Below are 24,576 nucleotides of genomic sequence, written 5' to 3'. Positions count from 1 at the left end.
CCAGAAGCCAGTAAAATGGCTCTTGACTCGGGCAGGAAGACCCCAAAAGTAATTGATCAACATTAATCAAGCTCAGATAAACTGGTTGTTTGTCCCTCACTGAACTTGCAAACTATACAAATTTATTTTCTGCCAAATTTTTGCCATCTTTGTCAGTACCTCCAAAGTAACAGGGTCAGAAGTTAGAAGTGAAGTCAACATTTTAGAGGGGATTTTTTCTGTTTTGCCGGTTATCCTGACATTTCTCTACTTGTGAATGGTGAGGAATATCATGAACGCTATAATGATAAGGCGTCATTTCCAAATTGACATGTTCCAGGACGCGGACATTTCGCGGAATCACGGACACCATGCTAATCCCGGCCAAGCAAAAGAGCTGTTAGCAATCCGGCAGCTCCGCGGACGGAAAGCAATATGCAAGCTTTATGCAAATTACCAACCTCATGAATATGCCCGATCTTCCGCGTATCGGCCGGCAATCTTTGGCAGGGCAAATCCCTTGAAATTAGCACGTGGCCGAGTTTCCCCTGACTGAATGGTCGACTTCCAGTTAGAACAAGATCAGCCGCCAACTTTATAAAAACCACAATTATTTTTTCCCGAAGTTGGCCGGCTGCCCTGGTGGGAATTTCGAAATGGATGCATACGTTTAACTACTGTGCGGGATTTGCATGAACTGCAGTTTGCCAAAATTGACAAATTTGGGGGTTTGTGACTTAATTACTTTATGTATCACTCAAGGGACTATTTCAGCTTCTGAGTACACTGTACACATCACTCTTTTTATCTTTATTCATTCGCAAAGTGCTTTAAAGGCCATCGTAGAAACCATTTCTCAATACTGTGTTAATAGATACTCCACCTTCACTTGCACCACATACAGTCCTGACGGTACGCACACAGATTTTCTAAGGGTGCATGCCACTAGGGGTGTGCATTTGTGGGTATTTTTAGAACCGGGTACCCGTTTTTTGTTAACATCGGGTACCCGGGTACCCGGAAAAGAGATCGCCTGATAATGGCATTGCGCGCAACCCGGTGGATCATATGCCCGAAAGACGGTTCTTTTTGGTACCTAGGAAGCAAGCAGAACATTGTTCTAAATGTCGGAGATAATCTCTCCTACCTTTTTATCAAACGAAATTGTTATCTTCAGTTTTCAAATTTTGTGTGGGTGTATGAAACAGAAAAACAAATCTTCACGGGAAACGTCAGAAAATAGAACAGAGCTGCAAACCACGTACATGATATACGCACCTGCAAACGCTCAAAGGAAATGTCCCGGATGCTGCATGACCACGGACACGCGGAACGCATGTGGTGTGCACAAATGGTGAGTGCTGGTCGTGTCACGTGCGGACCAGATCAGTGCTATGTACGTCACAGGTAAAAAGGCTCAAAGTTTTATGTACAAAAATACCACCGTAACTCGAACAATGCCCACACCATTACATCCACTGATTTTGAAGTTTCTGATTAAAAAAAACCGCCACCAAAATGCTTCAAACGGCGTTGAAAGAATCGGAAGTCTATATAGGGTCAGGAGTCATCGCAAGTTCATTTCTTTTCTGACGAGGACCAGCACGTTGCATAAATCAACGTAGCTGCAACTGTTTAATCCTGGCTTTCAAGACGCTGAAACTAACCTGATTGCAACGCGGGCCCAATTGTAGTCCCCTTCAGGCAGTCCAATCGCTAACACTGCAGCAACCATGTGACCGTAAAAAGAAAGGTCATGTGACCACACATAAGGAAGCCGAAGTGAAAAAAATAGCAGCGCTCCATGTTGTTAAATGACTAAGCGATACGAAAGTTTTGCCACACGAAGGTACGTACCACGATGAAGTGGTTTAGTTTTATAAATACTTTTTCAGGATGACTCCATTCCCCTGAGGTTCAAATTGTCGAGATTTTAATGCATAAGTACTTCGACAAGTGATATTTGATTGGCCGACTGTATTATGACTTGCACCTGTCAACATTTCTTTTTTTTCGAATGAAAAAATACTTAGATTTGAAATGCTTTAGTACATACAGAAAAAATCATTCCTGCTTTTTTGGTCAATTCCTCATCACAGTTCCGGTGAATTACTGAGGAAATTCAAGTTGCTTTAATTTAAAAATAATTTTGAAACGGAATATTTCTTGGTATAAAACTGAACTAAACTGGTTCTCTGACTCTTTGGGTTTGTAGCGCACATTTAGTGCTTTGATTATAAAAAGAGCCCGATCAACCGCACAATTTGTGCGTGATCGCTACTTACCGCACGCCGTGTGGAGTCCCAGTACCGCAGGAATATTACACAATCCGCTCTCGTCAATCCCGACATAAAGTAATTTTCATTCATATTGTTTTATTTGACAAAAATACTCTTAATTCAAACAGTAAGTGCTACTTATTCTGCACAAAAGTCATTTAGGCCGACAGGGTTTGATAGTTACAAATACAGTCATGCAAGTGTACATCAACAGCGCTCCCCTTCATAAGACAAAACTCCTTCGGTCTCTTGTTCATATAGGTTTGGTACAGTCATTTTCCTAGTTCCGGATCGCGAAAATTATTCAGTAAGACTGCAGCTAAAAAATCCTCAAATTCGAGTGAAATATGGTCAGAAGTCAACTTTGTGTTTTGGATATACTTCAATTTTTTTTCTCAAAATCTAAGCTTTTATATTTGGATTCACAGGATCGATCGACGAAAGTGATGATGACACCTTTCCTAGTTCTGGATCGGTTTAGGATCGAGACAAAAACGTCTTCACAAATAAAAAGTAACCACACGAAAAATTCATTTTCAGCCAAAACCATTGTAAAAAGTTACTTTTCTAATAGAGAATTTTTTAATTTTGAGAAAATTAGATGAAAAATAAGAATTCTAATGAATTAAAAAGGTAGAAATTGCGTACGGTTTGACTCGACTTTTAAACTGTACAGTGAGCTATCAACGTTATCCTCCCCGCGCCGCACAGTTGACGAACCCATTACGTCACATACATTTCTGCTGCGCCCGTGTAGTTGAGTTTGCAACGACTTTGCGTGGTAACGCCGCACGATCCGAGAGTGGGGGAAAAGCTTGCAGTTTTCGCTAAATTAACAAAAACGGAAACTCTAAAAAAGTCATTTTAATTAAGCGGACATTAGATGCAAAGGTTTATATGACTATTCAATTTAAAGAAATATTTAAAATCACACGTTGCGAGTGACCTATCGCCGGTGAATTTTAGTGGTTTTTCGCTCTTGTGAACTAGGAAATTCCGGAACTAGGAAAACGACTTGCGGTGCAATGGGTGGAATGGGTAACAAAATTAGCTGTCGATCTCCGAATTCAAGTTTCATGTATGACCGCGGGACCGGGTTTTCATCGGCACGGTGGTTTTCCATGAAGTCTGTCCTTCAGTAAGAAATTTCACAGACGTTTTATGCATGAATGTTTGTTCCTAATTTATTTACTTTTTACGGGTACCCAGCCCGGAAAAATGGAACCGGGTTTTGAAATCGATGGGCGGGTACCCGGGTACCCGGCACAGGCCTACATGCCACCAAATGGTTGTATTTCTGCGAGCGAGCTCATTAATGTTTTGTGATCCCACAGGATTTTTACAACAAGACAAGCCATAATCAGGAGGCATCATACAAATATTTTTATAAATCCTGAATTTAGGACTGATACTTTGCAGTTCGGGGTACTTCTTTCACAAAAAGCCCCAAATTGCGGGCCTACCCATGGATAAAGGCAGGTGGCTACATTCAGAAATGAGAGCTTAGTTTTACTGATACATCCGTTTTGGGGGTATCTTCGTTCAAAGGCAAATAAAAAACATTTTTGTATCTAACCCTCATGAAATTGAAAAGAAAAGTGATCTTCTGGCCATAATCTTGAATTTCCAGTAAACAAGCAGAGGCCAACCTCTTCACAAGAGTCAACGGGCCATGCTATTTTTGTCTAATTTGGCACTGGTTTCTATGGGCGCGTATTTGGTGTAGTGCAACCCTAAGCTATCGTAGAGGAAAATAAATTGAACCACAAACATTTTTGAATCAAGTTAAAAAGTAAAAGTTCAACAACCATGACAACAGCAAACATGGGATAATTCAGGAAGGTGAGCGAGCCATCTTTATTTTTATCGGAAAATGTGATAACTACCGCGATAATACTAAAGTAACCCATCCTACATGTGCAGGCCTCTGCGGGTGAACAAACGGATGCCGGACAACTCGACCTTTTGCCAACTCAACTTCAGACAACTCGACAGTAGAGACAACTTGCCCGTTTAGGACAACTCGACTTTGACAGAGAGACAACTGACCACTGAGATCTACAAGTAATACAGCCATCTTCCCAGTTCCAGGTCGCAAAAATTATTCAGTCAGATTGCAGCAACAAAAAATCCTCAAATTCAAGTAAAATATGATCAACATCCACTTTGTGTGCTAGAGATGCTACCAAATTGATTTTAAAGTTTGGACTTTTATTTCAGATATACAGGATCAACGAAAGTGAGACACTTTTCCTCGTTCTGGATTGGTTTCCGGAAAGTAACCATGCGAGCGGCAAATTCATTTTCGGCCAGAACCATTGTAAAAAGCTAATCTAATGAAAAATTTCTTAATTTCGAGAAATTGGTTAAAAAATAAGAAATCCAATGAATTAAAAAAGTGAATCTTGCATTAATTTTGACTCAATTTTTTCAACTGCACTGCACGGGCCATTAAGGATACTACCTCGTGCCGCACAGTTGACAAACCCATTACGTCACATACATTTCTGCAATGTCAGTATATAGTAAGATGATTTCGCAACGTATAGTGCTTGCAAGCATTTAATGCATGATCCAAAACTAGGGAAACAATATGGTTTTCGGCCAGTTTTAATGAAACCCAACTCTGAAAGTCATTTTGATTAAACAGACATTAGATCAAAAGGTTTATAAAATATGACTGTTGAGTATGATAGAAGTATTTGGGATCACTCATAGTGAATAACATATTGCCCTGTAACTGTTCGTCATTTTTTTCCCAATCAGAATTCTGGCCAAAATTTCTCTTCTAGAAATTTTCTGAGAACAAGTTTTGTTCAACAAGAAGCTTACATTTCACCTTATACCCAGAACCTGTCGGAGAATGTAGAACCATGGTAGAACTGAAGGACAACACAAAGGAGGTATGTTTTTATTTATCCATCCCTAAGGATGGATCAGCATGAGAGTCCGTGCCACACTGGATTGGGAGTGAGAGTCTGTGCCACACTAGTGGGGCTAGGTCAGCGCGGATGCAAGATCAATTGATTGTGCAAAGATTGACTTACTGCAGCAACCATTTTTGTAATAACTCAGAAATTAGGCTTTTCTATCTGCTACGTGAAATTCTATCTCATTATTAAAGCACAGTATTTCACAACGTGGCCTCAGCAGAAGACTGGGCTGAACGGACAGTGTCCCAACGGAGGACTTGTCTCAACGGTCGAGTTGTCTCAGAACTCAGAAATTGGGCTTTTCTATCTGCTACGTGAAATTCCATCTCATTATTAAAGCACAGTATTTCACAACGTGGCCTCAGCAGAAGACTGGGCTGAACGGACAGTGTCCCAACGGAGGACTTGTCTCAACGGTCGAGTTGTCTCTCCGTTTTACGCACGGACGGGTCGAGTTGTCTCATCGGTCGAGTTGTCCGGACCCGAACAAACGACGGTTCATTGATCGTTATCCTGATCCGTGCGATGGTCAAACAGCCGCAGTCATGGCAGTCTGCCTAAACCCTACGCTTAACGTTAAGGGCTTTTTCGGAAAGATTCAGTCACCTAGATTTCATATCATGAATATGGACCTACCTGAATCAAGAACCAACAACCTGTATGACGATTGAACTGTGACTGAGAAAGTATACGATCACAGAGCTGGGAAACAGACCTGCCATTAGTTTAGTGGTACTATGGTACGTGTACCAGTTCCGATATCCACGCGCGCTAGCGACAACTGGCGATGCACCGCTGTGCGGCGCCATACTCAACAGTTTTGATAGACGTACTAGGCCTACGTAAGCGGGTACAGTCCACTAATTCAAGCCCCATTGAAAACTGTGCAAAAAATCAGCACTGTTCAGGGCCCAATATTAACATGCATGTCAATATCCCTGAGATTTCTGAAACACATGAAATTATTGTCTGGTCACTAATCGTTCATTTTCTTTTCAATTTTGTGTGAGTTAACCAATTACATTTTTTAATTATTCCCACAAAACAAAATCACCCCGAAAAGGTAACCCTCAACTTTTCTCGGCACAATTAGGACCTTTTTCAGCCGTACGTAGTTTTTAGCCATTCTGCTCTCATAAGAATACTCGACGACCCAGGGAGTTGATCCTGGCAACGACTTACACAATCTCACCATTTTGGGGGCCAAGCAATCTCCTTTTTCAAAAGATACTGCGGGGGGCACTTTTAATGATAATGAGTTGGCCCGAAATTCACGACTCCTTGTATCTCTTGTTGCAAATATTACTGCGAACTTTTTTCCAGCAAGCGAAGCAGCAGAAGTGTTCACGCGCACGCGCAATGACCTATATTTTCCGGCTTGCTCGAGCCTGAAATTAAAAGGTCACGCAGCGAGGTTCCGGAACCCTCGCGCCGTCCTCCTATGGGGATTTTAGGTTGGGTCGTACTTTCACGTTTGATAATTTTGGAAGAATATTTCCAAAATGAAACCATCCCATGAAACGCTCATGCTGGAATTTTACCTTTGTCTTCCTCGAGTAGTATTTAGGAAAAGTCACCTGGAGGTGGAAAAAAACGAATTTTATTAACGACCTTTCACTTCCGGCGATGTCGTACCTAGATCTCCATGTTCATGCACGTTTGCTTTCACTGCCCGTACTTACGTACGTGAACACGAGATTGTACAACGTTACAAAGATTTACCTATTTGTAGTCGATGGATTCCAGATTCTGTTGAGTTGACATCACGCAGTTGTTGTCAGCAAGGGTTAGATAAAAGATTAGAATATTTCGGAATGAAGTAGAATATTGCTTTAATTTTACTCTGTACTTATAAATTAGGAGACTGTGTAAAATATTTTGATCTGTTTTCATTTCGGTTTTTACCGACGGACTACCATAAAATTTCAAATCGTATATATTCATCTGTGTACGAGACTGCCGCATTGCACTGTTCTTCATATATTTTAGATTTTCGGAAGTGATGGGTCAATTTTTGGCAGGATATTTCTCTTTTATGTTAGGTGATTTTTCAGTTTCTATAAATTTATATACTAGCAAATATTTTTCAAAGCCCCTTTTCAAAGTTGGATTTTTTAAGAAGTAACGGAACTTAAAAAAAAACAGAACCACAAATTCTAAAATCTTTGTACGTTATTTTTCCTATTCAAGGTTCCGGAAGCGCGCCATCATAGGGTGCACTGAACCAATTCAAGCTCCATTGAAAATAGTGTAAAATCAACCAAGTTTGGAGCCCCATGGCAGGCAACTGAAGTCCCTGAGGCCTCTCAAACAAAAAACAATGTGTTGTTTGGTCGTTCATATTTCATTTGATTTTCAATTTTTAGTAGGTTTACCAATGAATTTTTTAATTATCCGCCCAAAACAAACTCACCCCCCAAAAAAGTGAATGTTGCCAAGGCTTCCCAGCGGCCATTTTTCAAATGACATCCCTCACCTTCTCGGGCTCTTCTGACTAATTTTCAATCCCATTTTTGTCTGCTTTGCCCCAGATGGGTGCCCCTAAATCTACAGAGATGATTCTGGGCCATACTGACACCATTCCACTATTTCTTGACCCAAAGAGACCCCTCTTTTCGAAACAATCTCCTAGAGATACTTTTTTGTGCGCCTCGGGCTGGCGGAGAATTTTCCTTGAATTGGGACACTGCTCCTGTAGGGGATCCGATGATACCGTTTTAATCTGTTTCACGTCTTCCCTTGTCGACCTTAGTTTCTGTTCATAACTGGTTGTCCGGAAAACATTGCGCAATGATATTTAATTTAGTAGGTGTAGTTCAGTATAAGCTCTAATAATGGAAAATGTCGGTCAAGGACCTTGAAATGTAAAAAACATTTGTTTAATTTTTTTATCGATGTTCTTTCTGTTTTAAATTTCCGAGGTTTGGCGGCCTAGTATCAACTTTTAGTTTTACTGAGGGGTCAGACTGTACTACACAGGCACATAAATGTCGCCCCAAAACGCGGATTTTGGCACCGCCTGCCCGACTTTTTGCAGGTAATCATGTCGTTCCTTTTACTCCCATTTTGTAGCCGAAATTTCATTATTTTGTGGAAACTTTTGGGGTCGGAGGGCCTACTACCTTTACCGCAGTTTATCATAGACAGGTTTAATAAGGATGGGTACGGCTTTTGTTGGGTTGAAAATGTGGAATTTAGGTGAAGTTCAAAGAAAAGTAGTGCCGGAGCTTTAATTTAACGTTGACTTCTTACAATAGAGTCATGTACGTGCGTTGTGGTTGTGTAAAACGTCACCTGGGTTGATGTGCAAAACTTACTACATTTATTGGATTGTGGGATTAGATTTGGATTTCCTGTGTGTCAATGGTAATTTAACTGTAACACCTTTACATGTTTGGGATTAAGGGTAGTTACTTTGGAATCTTGGACTGCTCGCTTCAAGTATAGTAGGCATGGCGGCCGCGTTGGATCCCCGGGAGGATTTGTGTGTGTGCGTGCGATCGTCGGTCAGCCGGCGCGCGGGGTTGACCTGACTGCTTTCGTCCCTGACCCGTGTACCCAGTGCTGCCTTCATGCCTATTCAATTAAATGTACATGTATGTTGTGGCACGAATCATTTATGGCAGATTCATATTTATTGTGTAGCCATGTTTATTTTTAAATGAATACTGTGAAACAAATCATTTTACAAGACCGCGCCTGCCAGCAGGCAGCCCCTGTCTCAGGCATATGCAGCAAGGTATGAGACGGAGAGAACCTCCCCTGCTTTGTGTATGGCATTGTCTCGCAGGAATCTGGGGAATTCCTTTCAGACATCTTGGGAGGATGTGTTAAGTAACAATAGTCTGGAATGTGTATAGAGATTGGACATGTTGGGGGAGGTACCCCTCGGTTTCATTTCTTGCTGGGTATAGTCTCGGGCCTGACTTTTGCATACTATAAACCCAATGGAGGGAAGAGAGCTGAACTCTGGTTGTACATACGCCTACTCGTGAACCTGCGTGCCTGCTCCCCCCCCCTTTTTCCTCCGCCCCCCTTCCACCGGCCCGGTTTTCCTCATACCCTTAACTTCAGGTTCCATTTGACACGTACTACAGACGCTTTACAGTCACTTCACCCCATTTCCACGTCGCCCTTAACCACTTCGGCCATAACCACATCGCCCCATCTCCACATCGCCCCATTTCCACTTGGCCCATAGGGTTGCACAACACCAAATACGCGGTGTACATTCCTCTGGTCTTTGGCAATTATCGTTACTGTTTTGAAAACTTCCAAAGATAAAAATGCTCATTTCTCCGCCCGTAAATAAAAAAGCACTAAAAGGATAGGGCGCCCCCTTTTTGTCTGTTGCTGTGTGCGCTGCCATCTTGTCTTTACAGGTTTCACTACACTAAGGGTACAGTCCACTAATTCAAGCCCCATTGAAAACAGTGTAAAATCACCATTCTTCAGAGCTCAATAACATGCAAGCCAACATCCCTGAGGTGTCTCACACAAAAATATAATTATTATTCGGTCATTAATCTTTCAGTTTCTTTTCAATTTTCGGGGGGTCAAGTTAACCTATTACATTTTTAATTATTCACCCAAAACAAAACCAACCCCCCAAAAGTCGAAGTACCCAAGTCAGCACGCAGCCATTTTTCAAATGGCAACCCTCTACTTTCTCGGTCCTTTGGGAACATTTGTAAACTGTATTTTTTTATCTCTTCCGCTCTCAGATGGAAGCCCAAAGAACCAGGGACTCGATCCTGGCAAAGATTTACACAATCTCACCATTTTGGGGGCCAAACAATCCCCTTTTTCGAAAGATACTCTGGGGGAGCACTTTTAATGCTAATGAGCCTGGCGGAAATTATTGCTTGAATTAGTGGACTGCACCCCTAAACGCGCCCAGTGCAAAATAGGACCGGAAAAGCGCCGCCCGTTGACTCTCGTGAAGAGGTTGGTCTCCGTTTTTTTTGGGGGGGGGGGTTTATTGGAAATTCAAGATTATGGCAAGAAGATCACTTTTCGTTTCAACGTCATGGGGGTTAATCACGAAAATATATTTTTTTTATTCGCCTTTCAAGGAAGAAACTAAGCGCTCATTTCTGAATGTAGCCGCCCGCCTCTATTCAAAATGGGCTCGCGATTTGGGGGAAAGAAAGTTGATAGAAAATTATCTGGAAATTATCAGTCCCAAATTCGGGATTTATAGAAATATTTCTATGATGCCTCCTGATTGTGGCATGTCTTATTGTAAAAACCCCGTGGGTTCACAAAATATTAATGAGCTCGCGCGCAGAAATACAATCATTTGGTGGAATATGCACCCAGAGAGTTAGATATAATAATGACCTTTCGCCCAATTTCCATTTGCACAGCCGTGCTCGAGTGTTTTCCAAGCCTCTTCCAAAACAATTGGTCGAGAGGAGTTCCACAAACGACATGTACATGGAAAACTCTACGGCGTTCACTTAATTAATGTCGAATGCGTTGTCCATGGTGAATTAATGTATATGGTTGAACCAAGTTCTGTACACATCGTTCTGGTAATTGTAAGTGATGTATCAAGACAGCTGTTCCCCGGCGATCAAATAAACCTTGGCGTGTAGGAAAATTTTGTGGAAACATGCTCACTTCAAGTACGAGCAAAACAACTTAAAATTAAACTCATGAACACGGGAAATACACACACAGACGAGATACATGTACACAGTTCTGTGAATTAATTTGAAGAAATCTTGCAACATCGATTTTTATTTCGATGCGTGAGGTCATGTACATGTACGGTCGCCCGCGGCATGAGTAGACTGGTTGCCACACTCCATCACGCATTCTCTTGCATTGGTGCGCCGCGGTGGAACTAGCGCTTTGCGCACGTGTTTTACCACAGCGACAACGAAACACGAAGAGACCTCGCGAAATTAGCAGAAGTTGTTTTTCAAATGTTGCAAATGTGACTGGAAAAACATGTAAACACAAGCGTTATAATGAGCAAAATGTCGTTCTGGGGTGTTTGTGAAAACAGAAAAGACAACAGGAATTATTTATTTGTCTTTCTTATAGTTATTAATTTTTGTTTTCTCTAACTTGCCAATAAAAATATAAGGGTCTCACCGAAAAATTTGGGTCGGTCGGGAAATCGGAAGCATTGTATTGGCCTTTGCGAGTTGGATTCTCCTACTGTTATTTGGGTACTCAAACGCCAATGTTTTTATTTGTTGTATCTAGGCCTATGCCTCTGTCACTAAAGAACAGAGTGAACGATAATCAGTGGGGCGAAGTGGAAATGGGGGCGAATGGGGATGGGGGAATGGATAACAGTTAATATCTCTCCGATATTTAGAAAAGGAAATGGTGCAGACCTAAGTAATTACTGGCCGGTCTCACTGACGTCCATACCGTGCAAACTATTAGAGCATATTATCTACACAAGTGTCATATATGGACCATTTTGAAGAGAACAACATCATAAATGAAGAACAACATGGCTTCAGTAATTGGGTGGTCATGCAAAACACAATTGGGGCTGACAATTAACGATCTATGAAAAATACTTGACTGCTAAGGTCAAGCAGATGTCATTGTAACAGACTTTCAGTTTTGCCGGGTTTTCCCTGAAATTTCTTCACTTGTGAATGGTGAGGGTTATCATGAACGCTCTAAAGAGAAAGTATCATGCAAGACGGAACCGCATGGATGAAAACGGAAAGTTTTTGTGTGGGCCTTGTGGTCGGACAATTTGACATCATACGTATCCGTGCAAAGCACTAAAATCAACTCATACCCAAATTCACTCGTATCCAGGTGGGTGTGCGTGTATGACATGCCCAAATCCGGACATCTCATTTTTGACCACTGTCGAATTCAGTGCGGAAATCTGAACACGCAACGAACCGCATTTCAGACAAATGGCTCTCGGTCTTGAAGAAATGAACTGGTGGATACAAACGATTCATCAGTCTTCCAGACAGTATCACCGATGATCTGAGGGGAGCTTGTCAAAAGTGTTAAGATTGGGCACTACGTTAGATGAACAATACGGAAAACGACAAAAATGGGTCCCAATGAAAAACGAAGTGAATTAAACAAAAAAGGGCTTCTACCTGAAGTATTAATTTTTTTGATCATAAGAATTACTACCTTTTCACGTGGCGTCAAATTTACTTGAAGGTAAACCCGACAAAATTCAAGTTCTGAAAATGATTTACGTACAAACGATAATTTTTTTTCAGAACTATCTTTTGCCGTAAAATTGACTCCTTTTTCCACTTCTTTGGTTATTTTCCGGAGATCTTTCTGACTAGAAGCTTTTGAACATCAAGATCTGATAGATTCTTGGCAATTTATTCATACACGAGGTCTTCAAGGGAAATGACATCCCTCACATGGGGCACCACTGATAATATGCGTCCGCACGGTCGGCTCAGATGCCAACGAAAATGTCACTATTGCACATGCACAAATACACAAACCGAATGCACATAAAGTCTATGGGGACTAACATACGTGCCGGCCGGCTGGGTAGTTTGGGCACAACGGAGGAGGGACAACTTCTCTCTCTGCCCGGACTTCTGGAAAAAATCGCGGCAATCTTTGCGACCGGAGATACAACGAGTCGTGAATTTGGTCGCAAATAATTCGCGATTGAAGAGCAAGTGGTGAATTTTGGTCGAAAATATTGACTGCGATAACGACGATAGACGATGTCCTTCCAGGGCCACAGTAGTAGTTGTGTGTTTTTTTTAATTGATCGGAGATGCACTCACGAGATATTGGGCTTTGAAGAAGCTCCTATAATGTCACATGACTTGTCAACCGATGACGTCAACATCCCAAGAGGCCAATAGGAAAGCTCATTAGTGCCATGGCAAGTATGTGTTCATAATTCGTTATTACAGATTATTAATTTGTTATTACAGATTGTTTATTTGGTTAGTACGGATTATAAATTTTATCTGGTGTACTTCCAGTAAATGTTACCAATGTGACATTTACTCAATTGACAGGGTTTGGAAAAAAGACTAGTCAGTCACCCGTGGAAATGTGTTGGAGGTGACCTCAACATACGAACGTTTTGTTGAATTACGACGTGAATTTAATGAAATCTTACGAAGTGGGGTCTGGGTGATGGACATTATGCAGACTATCAATTCTAGGACATCGCCAAGGGAAAATAATGTACACCACTTGTTGCAGTTTTTGTGTTTTTAAAACTTTAATGTGGTGGTTTATTTTTGAAAAAAAAATAGATTTATAAATTATTGCTAAAAAGAGTGGCTGTTGATAAAAGCAATATTATGTTCACCACTGTTCATCAAGTTTTACATACCTTTAATCGTTAGCTTGGTCCTTTGGTTTTAACCCCCAAAAGGCATCAAAAACTGAATTTTATGGTACCATTGAAAGATACATGTATCTTTTCCTTTTGTTGCACCCAACAATCATTCAAGATCTAAGTATTATATAAGGAGCAGTTTTACTGTAAATGGTTTCTCAACATAAAATGAGGGTGTTTCAAAGATTCCAAATCAGTTAAACATAGATTAAAGTTAATTTTGAGAAAACAAATTTCTTTACAAACCTATGTTATAAACTTGTCAGAAATATAGACATTGTCCAGTTCAACCAAACATCTTCATTATGACTGTTTTCCTTAAAGACAGCAGCAAGTTTTCTGCAAGTTATCTGTTTTTTACATGCAGTTGCGTTGTTTAACTTAGCTAATTCGAAGTAGACATTATACCAAATGTCTTTGCGGCAACTGTTAATTCATTGAGAAAATTATCTTACTCATATACTCTATACTCATCATAAAATTGGGGAAAGCGGCTAATCATAATGATAACTGTTACTATTTAAGCGGTATTTGAGGGAAAAAGGGAAGTACATATATGTAGAAATCTACACATAGATCCGTTTTGGTGATCTTCAAAATGTGCCTGATGTTCAAAGCCTTTCCGAAAAGACAGAGATTTATTTTTACTGAAAGGTAGAATACCAATGTGGCTGTTTTATCTCACTCGTAATCACCACTTTGCTTAAAAATGGTGGACATAATTATTTCTGTATTTGTCATCCAAGAAACGTGTCAGTAAAACACACAACAGGATTAAATTTTAATCTTCATTTACATATATCACATTGAAAATGTTGGTTCTTTGCAAGGGACCTTCAACCGACCTTGTGACATGAACGGTATATGTGACAACCAGGTCGCATAATTTTATTAACAGTTTGTTTACGTTTCACAATAACCTTTTTTTTACAGTTCTTCAAGAATTTTTCAAGACGTTTGCAAACTAATCGTAAAGTTGAGGCATATATTTGTTCAAATCTTGTATATTTTCCATCATAAACAATATCCAGTAAATTAGAGTTTATAATCTTTCATATAACGATTACATTAAGGATTGAAGGAAAGTTGCCCAAACCTTTCATTATTATAAAATTAAAAAACGCATTCGTACAGAACTGGTGAAACAATAAAGAGAATTTACTTGACATCTCACTTTCTTTTTGTTTATTGTTTCAATTATCCCATTGAAAAAAAATCGTACTTTCCTACTAAATGCACCATCTACCAATCGTAACTATTGTGATTCATTTATAAGGCTTTTGAATATTGAAATCACAAGTCCGTTAACTAAATATTTGCTGCAAGAACATAACCAGTTATACATCAAGGTAATCTGTGGTAAGGAGTTATGTTTACTGGTATATGCCAGTATATAAAACGGAAACATAACACTGCATAGTGGTCTTACTCATCCAAGATCATTCTTCTGAGGCTTTTGTTCAAGTTTATTCCCTCTTCAACTGTAACAGACACAGACATGACGCTCTTCCAAGGGTATCGACCTTTGTAGACGCACTCACTGCTGCCTACATCTTGAGGCACCTCTAACAGGGAGTTATTTGCTCAATGATGGAGCTGTGGTATAGTATGCATTAGCAGGGGGCGTCCAAATAGACAACGGCAATTTCTTGAGGGGGGTTATACGATGGGCATTCCACTCCTTTACAAAAGTGTAAAGTTGTGAAATTTAAATAAAAGTCTTTTAACATAATATTGATTGCCTTCATACACCAGCCTGAATACTATAACCCGACAGGTTATATGAATCGACACAAGAGGATGACTTGAGACAAAGTTGTACTGTAGTTGTCGCTTTTTACATCAACGTGGTTAAATATAATCCAGTCGGTTCTTCTTACATTCCGTTGCCTAAGGAACTGTTAGACAAAAAAGCAATCATAAACGTCCAAAATAAAGATCAAGAATGCATCCGATGGGCGTTGAGAGCAGCTTTGAAGCTGTATTCAGACGGAGTCAAAAGTCAGCTAGAAACAAATTCAAAATATAAAATACATGACGAGCGGCCTTTGACTTACCGGTCAGAAGCAGACAGTCTAAATTTTACAAACATAAGCTTTCCAACACCGATTTCACAAATCCCTCGTATCGAATCGCAAAATAACTTGGCGATCAATGTGTTTGGTTACACCAAAAAAGACGGTATTTACATTCTCCACAAAAGCAAGCGTTTAGAAGAACCAATCAATTTACTTTACTTTAACAAAGGTGACGAAAACCACTACTGTTGGATTAAAAACTTTTCTCGGTTGACGGGTGACATCAATAAACACGACGGTCAAAAATACTGGTGTTTCAAGTGCATGACACATTTCCTGACTGAAAAAAAGTTAGCCAGCCACAAAGAAGATTGCCAAGGCTTAAACGTTCCTACGTGTAAAGTCGAAATGCCAGTCAAAGGCGAGAATATACTCAAGTTCAAAAATTACAAAAATAAGCAAGACGCGCCTTTTGTCATTTACGCCGATTTTGAGTCTGTTTTAGAAAAATTACCGCCAGCAGACACAAATACGGTTAAAACACAGATTCACAGGCCTTGTGGGTACTCGTACGCGGTAGTCAGATGCGATGGAGTTTGTACTAGCCGAAAAACATATAGAGGCCAAGACGCGGCCGTTAATTTTGTAGAATCACTTTCTCGTGAAACGGAGAATATAAACGAAACGTTTAAAAACAAAGAGCCGTTGATTTGGAACGATCAATTACAAAAAATTTACGAAAAATGTAATAGATGTTGGATTTGCGAAAAGTTGATAGATCGGGCGAAAGCGGGTGAATCTCACTGTCAATGTGATATTCCAAAAACACCAGAGACGAAAGAAGAAAAAATCAAGAGTTCAAAGAGTGGAAATGTTTAGATTGCGAAAAGCCCATCAACAATTTTAGAAAGGTTAGGGATCATTGTCACGTGACGGGGAAGTACCGAGGCCCAGCGCACGCTAGTTGTAATCTCAAGTTAAGAATAGTGCCCGATCAAACACCTATTCCGGTGATCTTACATAACCTGGAGAAATACGACGCGCACTTGATTATGCAAGGCGCTCACGAATTTTACGGAAAATCAATCAAGTTGATCGCTAAAAATACTGAAAATTACATTTCGTTTTCTTTTGGCCAACTCAGATTTTTGGACTCCTTTCATTTTATGGCGGCTTCGCTAGATCGGTTGGTTAAAAATTGTCTACCCGATGATTTTAACTTACTTTGCGAAAGGTTTCCAGCGAGTAAAAGTGCAGCGGGTACGACCGAAGGGAGGACGAGTTTACTCTTGGAAAAGGGGGTTTATCCCTATGAGTATATAGACTCCTTTGATCGGTTCCAAGAGAGACGACTCCCACCAGTAGACGCTTTCTATAGCTCTCTGAAGCAGGGAGGGATAACCGAGCAAGAATACATTCGTGCGGAGAAAGTATGGGAAGCCTTTGGATGTCAAAACTTGGGGGACTACCACGACTTATACGTGGAAACGGACGTGCTATTGTTAGCGGGTGTATTTGAGAACTTCCGGATGGTATGTAAGTAGAACTACGGCCTTGACCCAGCCAACTATTATACGGCGCCAGGCCTGTCATGGGATGCATTGTTAAAGCATTCGGGTATACAATTGGAACTACTGACAGACATTGACAAGCACTTGTTCTTTGAAAGGGCAAAAAGAGGTGGTATCTCGAGTGTGGGCGCAAAGCGATATGCAAAGGCAAATAGCCCAGAACTACCCGACTACGACCCCGATAAGCCGGAGTCACAGATCATGTACCTAGACGCAAATAATCTATATGGTTGGGCTATGTCTCAGTTTTTGCCGGTCGGGAAATTTAAGTGGGTCAAAGACTTAGGCAAATTTACGAAAGAAAATATCACTAGGATATCACCCAAGTCGGACGTAGGCTATATATTTGAAGTCACTTTAGAGTATCCCAAACACCTACACGACGCCCACAATGATTTTCCACTAGTGCCTGAAAATATGGCTGTATCAAAGGGATGGTTTTCGGTCTATCAACAGAATTTAATTGGCCAAGGTGAGCCGCCAACCTCGGTCGACAAACTCGTATGCACTCTCAACACTAAAGAAAAATATGTGGTTCACTATCGTACATTGCAAAAATATCTCGAACTCGGGATTTGCTTAAAACAAGTTCACCGGGTGATGTCGTTTAAACAATGGCCTTGGATGAGCAACTATATTGACAAAAACACCGAATTGCGCAAGAAAGCAAAAAATGATTTTGAGAAGGACTTTTTCAAATTGATGAACAATTCGGTATTTGGCAAGACGATGGAAAATGTAAGACATCGAATTGACGGTCACCTCCTAAGGGACGAACAAGACGCCGCAAAATTCAAAAAATTAACGTATAAACCGAATTATAAATCGACGGTACCATTTGAGGATTGTGAGCTTTCGTTTGTGGAGATGTACCGAACCAAAACAAAATTAAATAAGCCAATCTATTGCGGTGTAAGTATTCTCGATATCTCAAAAACGTTGATGTATGATTTCTACTACAACGAACTAAAATCAACTTTTGGTGAAAAAGTACGCTTACTTTACACGGACACTGATTCTCTATTAGTTCAAATCGAGCAAAGCTCTGACGATTTAACCGGTTACCTAAACGAAAAGCGCAATTTATTTGACTTTAGTAATTACCCAATCGGTCATCCGCTTTACAGCGTCAAAAATAAAAAAGTCATAGGTAAAATGAAAGACGAGTTTGGCGGTAAAACAATTTTAGAAGCCGTTTGTATCAGACCAAAAATGTATTCAATCTTAACTACCGATCAAAAGCGAGCGCCAGCGAGCTACGAGCGAAGCGAGTACTTTTCTTTAAAGAAGGCGAAAGGGGTTTCCAAAGTAGTAACTGAGAAAAGCTTGACCCAAGAGATGTATAAAAGCTGCCTATTTGACAAAACGCATTATTGCAATAAGCAACAATTATTTAGATCGGATAAACATCGGGTGTTCACCATTTCACAAAATAAACTTAGTCTGTCGCCGTTGGACACAAAGCGCTACATATTACCGAACGGAATAGATACGTTAGCTTACGGGCATAAGCGAACGAAGTGAGCTGGCGGGAATTACCTACTCCGGTAATTCGGTGTCCTCGGGTACTACCTGAAGTTCCTCTTTGACGAAACTCCTATTCGGGCCGTTTAATAGGTAGTACAATGTTGGGCCCGTTTTGACGCGTTTTCCTTTCACTCGTTTAAATTGACTGGTGCGCTTTTCAATTTGATAGACGTCCACGGACCAGATGGGATCTGTTGCCCTTCTGACGGTGCCACCCTCTTGCTCGCCCGAGTAATAGAGGTACCTAACTAATACACTTGGAGGAAGTTCTCTTTGGGTAGTTCTTACAGGTGTACTCGGTTTTGGCTCACTCGGTCTGATTTGACGACTTCTGCAGGAACGGCATCTATTAACCGCGTTTTTTCCTCGTTTAACGATTTTATAACTTGAGGCAAACGTTCTACCCATTCCACGTTTCGCACACCTACATTTAACATCTCTTGAGCGTATTGGTGGCCAAATAACCTTTCGGCTAAAGTGCGGTTAAACCTTTCCACGATTCCTTGAGATCTGTGTACCCCAGGTTCACCCACTTGAATTTGTACTTTATTTTTTGTCATTAACCGTTTGAACTCGCCTTTGAAATCAGTTCCCGAGTCTACCATTACGAATTTGGGCCAGGTCAGAGGTGATCGCCCGTAAATTTTCTTTATTGCCTCGCTAACTTGTTCGGCGGTTTTACTGGTCAACGGTTCTGCTTCTTTATACCGCGAACCCACGTCTACCACGGTCAAAGTGTACTTAAATGTTTTTCTTTTAACTCGGTCCCAGGGTAAATAAAGTATGTCCATTTGATGCGCGTAATTAGGTTCGACCGATTCTGATTGCAACATTGTAGGTGTGGGTACGTAATTTGGTTTTGGTAAATATATTTGCCAAATGGCCTGCTTTTTTAGCCAGTTCCTGATAACTGATTTGTCCGCACCGGTCTTTTCGTGTAGATGATCGACCGCGCGCTTTCTCCTCGCCAGTAACCCTGTGGGCTGTAAAATAATTTTTTAAAAGTTTGGTTCATTTTAAAATAAGTTACGCAAATCGATAAGCTAACAGCCCCACCAAGGTCGTCCCAGATATAATCCAAACAAACTCGCGAATCTTTTGATCCTCGGAAGGCTCGTAAAAATCGGACAACGTAGGCTCTGGCGGTAATGGGGTAATGTTTTTACCAGTTACTCTCGAATACGCCCGCGGGGCTTCGTCTATGTCTGTAAACACCTTTTGACTCGCACGTTCTTGTTGCATTTGTTTGTTTAAAAAGTCTAGCATGTGTACGCGGTTTCGTTCCCACTCTAGTTTGTCGACTTTACTTTTTGATAAACTGCTAAATAAACAATTTGAGCCCATGAATGCCAAGGCGTTTACTATCGCTCCTCCAACCATCATTAAAACACTAGCCATTTTTAAAATAAGGTTAAATTAAATATGGATAACGAAATTAAAGATAAATTAATCGAGATTCAAACCGAACAGGTAGAAACTCAGCTAAAGATCGACGACATGCATGCTGAAATCGCCCATATGTTAGATAATTCCCAAAGTGAAAAATACGAAGACCTGTTTTTTGCAGCGGGTTTAACGTTAGCCGTGTTTTCTTTTCTTTTTAAAATGATAAAATACGAATCGTAAATAAGAATATTATATATTAAAAGTAAATATGTCGCAACAATACACCAAAAAGCTAAACCTGAGCAGGCGGCTTAAAGTTCCTCGCGCAATCAAAGGCGAAAGGAGGGAGGTAACCATTACGCACAACCCGAGTACCATAGCCGCGGGTCACACGTTAAACGTAAAATTTCCGGCTCTAGGCACAGACGAAGTCATGGTACCCGGCACGGCAAAGTTGGCTTTTAAACTCGACCTTGACAGCGCCTCGGACGACAACAGGACAGTGTATAACAACGTGGCGCGAAACCTGGTTTCGGAAATAAACGTGAGTCTACAGGGAAACAAGATAGTAAGTGACCGAGATGCGGACGTATTTCACAATTTTAAGGACAATTGGTTGCCGTTGTCGCAGACTAAAAACATGGCGTACTTTGGGCTAGAGAAAGAAAACGTGGCCAAGATCAGGATCGGTGCTGGCAATAAAGACGAAGCCGCAAACAACGGTAAAGACAAGGCAATTGCCGATGCTTTTAAAAACAGATACGCGATTCCACTGGACCCGCCGATGTTGACGGATCACGCTCCGTTTTATCCTTCGTGGTTTAAAGAGCCTCTGACGTATCAACTGGTTTTTAACGATCACGACAAATTGGTCAACTCGTCAGATACCGCGGCTGAATATCAAATTTCAGATCTCACCTTGGAATACGAAGAAGTAACCAATCGAGACTTGGCGCAAACACTAAAAAATAAAAAAAAACGATGTATTACCTATTTCACCGGATTCATTCGTGGAAAAAACAGGTCGTAAACAAGAGTGACACGGTATGGAAACATCAGCATCGATCAGAGTATTAAAAGTCTTAAAGGTGTGTTGATCCTATTCAGAGACCCGACGATCAAAAATCCCCAGAGATTTTATAATCCACATATCACTAAAACGGTCGTCACGGTCGAAGGTAAACCGAATCAATTGTATTCGCAGGGTCTGTTTGAATATCAACATTTTGCCGAAAATACAAAATATTTCGGTGATTCAGATAAAGAATTGGCTAGAGGGGTCGTCTCAGACGTATCTTTGTTGGGAGTAGATTTAGCCGACTATTTGAAAGACAAATACGGCCTCTGGCTCGACTTCCACAGTTCTGACGATAACTCGGCTCACGGATCGGGTAGACCACTCGGTGGAGGAGGGGATATATCTACACAGATGGAAAGAGGGAGCGAAGCGAGCGGACCTCTGATGATGTACGTGTTCCTGGTGATGGATTCTCAACTCATGGTCGAAGAAGGAAACTTTAAGAGTTTGGTTTATTAAAATGAGCGAACAAAGTGAATGGTATAAAAATCCTCACTGCTCCTTAATCGTGGGTAAAACTGGGAGTGGCAAGACTCAGTGGATTTTAAATCTTTTAGAGACTGAGTACCGATTCACGTTTGAATCTATCGTGATTATCTGTCCGACGCTTTTTAAGAATAAAACTTATCTCGACAGGTTGTGGATATACAGCGACGAAGGCGTTTACCTGTGTGATTTAGATCGGGAAAGGCTAGAGTTAAACGAGGCGATTGAAATCTACCAGAAAATATTTGACGGGGTGAACACGTTATTCATCATCGACGACTGCGCGGCTGATCAATTTATTAAGTACCGAAAGAAATCTAAGGGTACCAATACGTACGCTCTCAGCAAGATGGCGTTCTCGGGTAGACATTATAACCATTCGTGCTGGCTACTTACGCAAAAGTACAATTCGGTGCTAAAAGACTTCCGAGAGAATACGGCTATCTTTCATTGCAAGGATCGTAGTTCGTTCGACCAATGTCTAGACAAAAACGACGTAGTTCCCGACGAAAAACGAGATCAGATTAAAAGGTATTAACGAGACGTTCGGTTCAGTAAATTGGTGTTAAATACGAAACCACCGGTGAATTATTGCGTTCAATAAAAATGAGAAAAATTTTTAAAATATATTAATAAAAGTAAAGTATGATTGAAAGTAAAAAGAATTGCGCTAAGTGTCGTTGGCTCCTGGACCTGACAAACTTCGCTACGCAGCGGACCGGTAAAATTAACGCGACCTGTAACGGCTGCATTGAGAAAGTACGAGCTCAACAAGAACAAAATAAGTGCCCGCACGGGAAGCAGGGATCTCAGTGTGTAGAATGTGGTGGTTCGGGGATTTGTGAGCACAGGCTACTAAGATATGCTTGTAAACGTTGCGGTGGAGGCGGCGTCTGTCTGCATGGAAAACAGAGGTCATATTGTAAGACTTGTTCTAACCCGATTGAAGTAACGATTACAAGATGGATTAACAACGCTCGACAAAAGGACAAAATGTACAATCGATTTGATCCTGACCATTTCATTGACACAGACTTTTGCCGCGGCTTGATTGAGGACCACCCCTGTTGCTTTTACCCAGATTGTGAAGCTCAGATGCAGCTTATCGAATATAGAGACGATCTGTGTACCATCGAACGATTAGATAACAAAATCGGTCACATTAAGTCTTACGTTGTGCTCTGCTGTTTAAAGTGTAACAACGCTAAAAAGAGCGATAAGCTAATTGTCACGTCGTCTAATGATTTAAAAACTAGTTGTTAAGTAGTTACTAATTACTTATCCTTTGCTTGAGCATAGCTAACTCAGCTGTGCTTGAGCAATTTTTATTTTAGTTATAACAAATGATAACGGTGCTAGAATACGTTCAACTACTTACTCAACTAGTTATAGTAGCTAATTTAACCTACTATACGGTTGAATACACACGCTTCAAACAAACGTACAACAAATTTAAAGAGTACTTATTATTAAAATGGACGATATTAAAAATATTCTCACCGATTCAAAAGCGAAGCGAGCGTAGCGAGCGTCAAAGACAGACTTTCTTCGGTAGTTGCGTCAGGCGAGAGTAAAAAATATCTCGGCAAAGAATATTCGATCAAAGAAATTGAAACATTATCCCCCAAAGATCAAGAAAAGTTGTTTAATCTGTAAGAAGTTAAGTTTGGCAAAGAGATCGTAAAAACTATCGTAAGTTTGAATTTTTGCTTACTAGGAATAGCTACTCCGATCGATCTACTCGGGTTCAACGTCAACTTAACGTCCGAAGAAGCGCTGACCAAAGACCTAAACGACGACCCGATTATCAGCCAGACCATTGGGCACCTACTCACTGAAGTTTGTTACAAGTACGGTGTATATTTGTCACCACTTACAGCCGCGTTGATTACCACTAAGCATCTAGAATTCAACAAAAGCTCTGTTATATTAAAAGAGGATGTCAACAACAACAACAAACGAAGCGAACGAAGTGGCCCCGACACCAGCGAACAGTCCGGTAAGAAGAATGTACAGACGGTAACTAAAAGTAAAGTAAACGTTAAAAATCCAAAGCGCTTAGAACAAGGTAAGAGATTAGCCGAGCATAACAAAAAGATGAAGCAGCAGCTCGCCAAGATGAAACAAAGCGAAGCGAGCGAAGCAAACAGCGAAAATAAAAATGAAAGTATTATCTACCAAACGGCCATCGAGAACAGAAACTTGATATTTGGTGGATTGGCCATCTCAGCGCTCGCGGTCTATTTAATTTGGAAAAATAAGTCGAGCACTCAACCCACTCGACAAATTATTCAACCAAAACGAGAAGCAAGTAAAGGCGAGCGAAGCGAGACAATTCCTAACCAAGAACCAATTTTGGACATGGAATAAAAATTCCTTAATTTAAAAGTTCTTTATATATAAATATGAGTAACGCTAAATCAATCGACGTAAACGGAATTGCTAATACGGTTTACCACGGTGCGGTCGTTTCGGGACTATCGCTAGGTTACGCCATGCTATCGAGCTAGCTGTTCAAGGTCAAACCGCCGGGCCTAAATAAGTTGTCTGCTGAAGACGTGTTGAAATTGACCGCGCTGTCTAGCGGTGCCCTGTTTACCCAGGGTTGGTTGGTAGCGCAGGGTATTCTGCCCGCGAGTTTTCCTATGAGTACCAGTAGCAGTTAAGTTTCCTTATTTTAAATGGCTGAAGGGGGATTTGAAATGGACGAAATGGGACGAGAACATGAACAAGAAGAATTTGAGCAAGACATGCAAGACGACCAAGATTTTGTTGAGACTAACCTACCCTCAGATCAACTAGAAACGAGTTTTGTGGAAGGTGCAGATGACCCCATAGTGAGGCTGGGGATAACCACTGAAGACCAACGTAATGATGTCACTAAAGATGCAATGAATAGTTTTTATAACGAGATTAAAGAAACTACCGGATTTGAACCGATCATGAAAGACACAAATATATTTAGCCTTGATTCTAAAGGATTACTTTATGCA

At 40.8% G+C, this 24,576-nt stretch overlaps 1 protein-coding gene across 1 annotated transcript in view; it reads right to left on the bottom strand.

Moving 5' to 3' along the window:
• pam (peptidylglycine alpha-amidating monooxygenase) overlaps positions 1-5,987 on the bottom strand; it is a 234,795-nt gene extending 228,808 nt beyond the window's left edge. Inside the window, exon 1 of the mRNA XM_022250921.2 lies at positions 5,828-5,987. The gene's annotated coding sequence lies outside the window, so the exon portion shown is untranslated. The remainder of the gene's footprint in view (positions 1-5,827) is intronic.
• Positions 5,988-24,576: the final 18,589 nt, after the last annotated feature.

This window comes from Acanthaster planci, linkage group LG05 (assembly GCF_054643075.1).
Source record: "Acanthaster planci isolate LZ-2023a linkage group LG05, COTS_SCS, whole genome shotgun sequence".
Classification (NCBI taxonomy): Eukaryota; Metazoa; Echinodermata; class Asteroidea; order Valvatida; family Acanthasteridae; genus Acanthaster; species Acanthaster planci.
This window is presented reverse-complemented; position numbering and strand designations above follow the sequence as displayed.